Raw genomic sequence first — 5324 nt, forward strand, 5'->3', positions numbered from 1 at the left:
GCGAGCGGTTCTCCAGAAGGGAGTTTCGTTGTTCCCGTTCTGGTGAGCAAAAAGGCCAGGGGAAGAAACCGCCTTGTCACCTGCAGTGACCCCCCCGGGCTGCGTCTCCTCCAGCCCGTGAGGACGCCCTTCCCCTCGCTCTCCCTCTCCGTCCCCGACCCACGGTGCCTCGGGGGTCCACGCGGGGCTTGCTCACCCCGCTTTCTCCTCGGAGGCTCAAGCCTGCTTGTCCAGCCCCTGAGATGCCCGCCGGCTCCCGGCTTGGCCGGTCGGCTCCGAGGGGCTTCCTGAAGGGCTTTGCTCTGGCCTACGACTCGGGACCCCGGCCGTACCCTGGCTTGCTCCGCCGTCCTTCGCGGCCTTCGCGGCCGCTGCCACCGCCTGCAGTCAGGCCCTTCTCTCCCGGGGTCCGGCCTTCGCGAGTCTCCCGCCGCCTTCCCTGCCCCTGGGCCGGGGGTCCCCGCGCCGGCACGGATCGCAGCATCGTTACCACCGCCCCCCCACGTCCCCCCGGTTGTCTGCAGTGTAATCTCTCTCTGCCCCTCGCTCGCTCGTGATGACCCGGATGACCCCGGACCCTCTCCGAGATCCTTACCCTAATCACAGCTGCAGGATCCTCTGGCGACATAAGGGAACATTCACGGGCTCCCGGGATTAGGACCTGGATATTCCGGGGACCATACTGAGCCTCTCACACCCTCCCTGCAGCCCCACTGAGCTTCTGAACATGCCGCTGCCACACCCCTTTTTCTCTGGCCCAACACCGCAGAAAGGCGTGGAAGGCCTTTCAGGGTCTGGCTCTAGGCACCTTTTAAACCACATCTCCCACCACTACTTCCTCCTTCCTTCTTCACCCCCTAACACACAGGGCCCAGCCCCCTATGAATATACTTGATGGTCTAACCATACCACTGGCTTGAGTCCTTCCAACAATGCCCTGCATGTACAGGTGCTCAGGTTGCACACTGAGTAAGCCACTGCTTATTCAGGAGGTTCACATCATGCACGTATACTAATTTACACAGAACAGAGGCCTTCCCACCAAAACTTCCCTCCCCTGTGAACCTTCAGGGGAGCTCACAGTAAGATCCCTAACTGATTTTTAAATTGTGTAATGGTAGTGTCTTTTCTAATTCGTACATAGGCATTGGACAGCGACGGGCAGCCTTGCCCTCAAACACTGCCTTTGCACTTGCTGTACCCTTCATCTTGACCACTGTCTCATTTTTCCCCTTGCTCGATTGCCTTTCAGTTCCAGGCTGAGACATATGGCCCCTCAGAGGCCCTGCCTGCCACCATCAGAGGGGGCCGCCCCTTTCTTTGTGCACTGCACAGGTATTGGTCTTTGCTGGTTTAAACCAGATGAGAGCCGCCCCTCCCCCAGCAGGGACTGTGCCTTCACCCCCCATGCACTTAGCAGTGGCTCTTACAAAGCCGTAGAGCTACCCGTTGGAGAACGGCTGTAGGAAATCTTCCTTTTGGCAAGCTCACAAAGTAACAGATTTCTAACCGCCCTAATTATCTTCTGTTCCCTCCTATTCAACCAGTTCTGGGAGCCCTAATATCTCATGAATACTTTTTAATGGACTCATTTATAAAATCATTCTCTTCTTTAATAAGTCAGGGTAACTTGCCACGTCCTTTATTAATGGCCTCTTTCAAAATGCCTCCTTGGCACCTCTTTTGATTTTGAAAAGCCCTAAATGGTTTTTCTGAGTTTGAACAGACCAATTTATCCCTTTGAGTTATACCAATCGGGAATGAGAACATTCTAAATGAGTCATAATATCTATATTGCAGTTTTCCTCCAAATGTTTTAGTATCTGTGATATTTTTGTCCTGAAATGTGGTGTCCGCAGACGAGGATCCCCTGTCAAGTGACCATGGCTCCCGGGGGTCTTCAGGACTTCATATTATTCATCGTGCACATTCGCTGCCCCTCTCTGGGACCCTCACGTCAGCTCCCTCCCTGGGGCTGCCCTTGTGGGAGGAGTAGACTTCCCTCCGTTCCCCTGGCTTCAGGCTTGGCTATTGGACTTACTTTGGTCAATGGCGTGCAAGCCAGCAGGATGTACGGTCTATCCCAGCAGAAGCTTTGAGAAATCATGAGTGTCTTCCAGCTCTTTTCCTTCCCCTGCTTTGCCAAGAAAGTGGCCCATGCCAGACTAGAACTGCCCCTTTGGCTTGTCTCCCTAGAATGATGAAGGCACTTGGCCCAGAGCCACGGTCAGGTCAACACGTAACACGATTAGACACAAAAGTGCGTACGTCAGGACTCCTGCGGTTCTGGAGGTGCCCATCGCTGCAGCCTACTGCGGCAGAACCTGACCAATACACACGCTTATTGTCCTGGAGAGTAGGTGCAGATTCACGTGTTTGAAACTCTGTGGAGATTTTCTCCCTAGCCCTTGGGATCATGGGACCCCCACTCGCTTTCTGAAAGAAGTCCGCCCTGAAGAAGCATGAAACCTCCAAAACGCCATTTCCTGTCGAATCATGTCACCATCTCCAGCTTTGGCGTCCTTGGCCTCCATTACTATAGCAACACACAGCCTGGGACAGGAAAGGCACAGAGGAAGAATTTTCACTTCCTCCTCTGACCCTGGAAACTTCACCGTATCTTCTGTAGCTTTACTATCTGTGGTGAAGATGATGGTAAAATGTCCTAAGACATAAGGGAGCAGAGACCAGGGACTCTGCTTATTTATGAGGAAACGTTGTGGGGGCCTGCCGCTTGCTGGAGGCAAAGGGGAGAGAAGGTTGCTCAGAGAAGGTTCGATTCCAAGGAGCTCGCATATATGTGGGGCTCTAGAGAGCTCCCCCAGATCCGCACAGAGCAACAGCTTCTGGGTAGCATTTGTTGGATGTGTGACTTGATAGGGGGTCTGCCCTGAGTGTCACTAGAATCGCTCACATCTTGGGACCAGTAGCCCCAGGTGCTCTGATAGATGTATTTTGAGGTTGTTGAATCTCAACCAGGACAAACCACTTCTATTTCTGTCAGGAAGGATCTGGCAAGGGCCTCCTTTCCTCCTTGCACAGGAGACTTCGTTTTTGGTGTCGACTTGCATCACCCAAGAGATATACCTGGATTTTTTAAAAGAGAAGTTTCAACACTGGGCTTTGGAAAGAAATGCCCTGATAACATTCCGTGCTCACCCCTGACTCAAAATAAAACCAGGGCACATGGGAGCCATGACTGCTGCTGCGTGTGTGCACCCTGGGCCACAGATCTTGGGTTCGAGGCAGCAGGGGAGGAGCAAAGCAATGTGGGCCCACAGGCTAGGTGTACTGTCGGGTTCTCAAGAGCAAGAGAGCCAACAGGAGATTCTATATATTACAGAAGAGCAACAAGCTCATGCAATTGTGGGGACCGAGATGGTCCGGGATCTGCTGCGTGCAAACCGGAGACCCAGGACAGCTGGTGGTATAATTCAGTCCTAGTCCGAAGGCCTGAGAACCAAGGGGGCTTATGGTGGGAATCAGAAGATGAGACATCCCAGCCCAAGAGTGAGGCCAAAGGAAAGGTGGAAGGGTGAATCCTTCCTTCCTCCCCCTTTGGTTCTAGTCAGCCCCTCAGGGACTGGATGGTGCTCCCTACCTGGCGAGGGAGGTCTTCTTTGCTCTGATTCAAATACCAGAAACACCGGTACAGACGCACCCAGAAGTAATTAGTCTGGACACTAGTCAGGTTAACACATAAAATTAATCCTCACTGGAGGGAAGCCCTAAGCAGACACAAGCATGGCCCTGGGGAGTGTGCAGGCGAGGTGATACCAGGAGCCAGGAAGGACATGGGGGTCGAGCCGGACCTGCCTGGAGTGCTGGGAGAGAAACCAAGGCAGACCTCCTGAGATCAGCTTTGCACCGGACAAATGTACTGGGTGATGTAGGAAAGATGTTAGGGTTCAAAGCTGACAGCCAAGAAAGAATTCTCGAGACATCTTTGGTGTCAGAAGGGGATTTTTTATTAAAGCATGGGGACAGGACCCGTGGGCAGAAAGAGCCGTACCGGGGTCATGAGTTGTGGCCCGTTACATACTTTTAAGTTGGGAGGGGGTTAGGGAGAGCCTAAGTCTCTAAGGAATTTTGGAAGCGAGGGGGCTTGGAGGGGGCTCGCTGTTGTCAGGAAAAGGTCATTTATTACCGTATACAAAAACCTTTGTCTGATGTATATCCGTGGGCCATATGCTGGGGGATGGTTGCCAACACGTACCTTGGGGGCCTTAGAGATGAAGGAAGTTTCCAGAAGAACTTTTATAAGTTGAGGTAGACTTACAGGGTGCTAGGGGGTGGGGTGGTTTGGGCTAGGATCGCCTTTTGCCCTTAGCAAAGTGTCAACATCCGGGCAGCTGAGTCCCTCGAGGGATGTCACTCTGCCTGTTTCAAGGACTTGTCACTGGGCTGTTGGTAATAAGGAAACTTAATAATTTTTCTTCTGCCTTGTTTCCCCACATCACTGGGGAGGGGGCCTGTGACTTGGGAGCTCTGGGCCCCCCCAGCCGTCCCCAGAATGCTGGGAGGCAGACGGTCTGCTAGAACAATCCATTCCTGCTCCCCTGCTGGCTGCCCTGGCTGTCACGGGTCCTTGTGGGCCGCGTGGGGTGGCCCTTCCGCGGCCGCCAGAGACACGAGGGAGCCGGCAACCTCACGGCACCCCTCGACCCAGAGAGCTCCTCGTGTCTCCCACCCCGCACTCCCTCGCACAGCCTCTCTGTCCCGGCCGCTCCGACGCTCATTTCCTTCCAGGTACAGGCGGAGACGAGACGGCGTCGAACGCGCTAGAACCGTCGGGCGTTTTCCTCGTGGGACTCGCAGCAACCTCCGATCATCTCCTCAGGGCCACGGGACAAAACAGGAAAACGCAGGTGGGGTTTGGTCTCGAAGTCTTGGGCCGAGACCAAAGCGCCCTCCGGAGAGGCTCTCTCCCGCTCTCCCACAGGCAGGAGCCCGTCAGCGAACCGGCAGGCGCCCGGTCGTCTCCGAAGGGTCCTAAGAGGTTTGGTCCCAGTTCATGACCAGTTTCCGTCAGTTCCGTCTGGTGTTTTCCCCGCGGGCAGCTGCGTGCGGGGAGCGAGCGGCCGAGCGTCCAGGAGCCTTGAGCGCCGGGGGTGGCCGCGCGCCCCGGGTGACGAGTCCGAGCGAAGGCCCGCGTCCCCCGTCCGCGTGGCGCAGGGGCTGGTGCGGGCGTCGGCAGGCGGCGGGCTCCGTTCTGGGGCCGCTCGGAGAGAGCCGGGCTGTGGCTCCGCCTGGCGCAGACGCGGCGGCTCCTCCCCGGCGCTCCTCAGGCTCCCGAGTCTGGCTGAGGTGACGCCGCCGGGACC

The sequence above is a fragment of the Enhydra lutris genome, unplaced genomic scaffold (assembly GCF_002288905.1).
Source record: "Enhydra lutris kenyoni isolate GAN:26980312 unplaced genomic scaffold, ASM228890v2 scaffoldscaffold13, whole genome shotgun sequence".
NCBI lineage: Eukaryota > Metazoa > Chordata > Mammalia > Carnivora > Mustelidae > Enhydra > Enhydra lutris.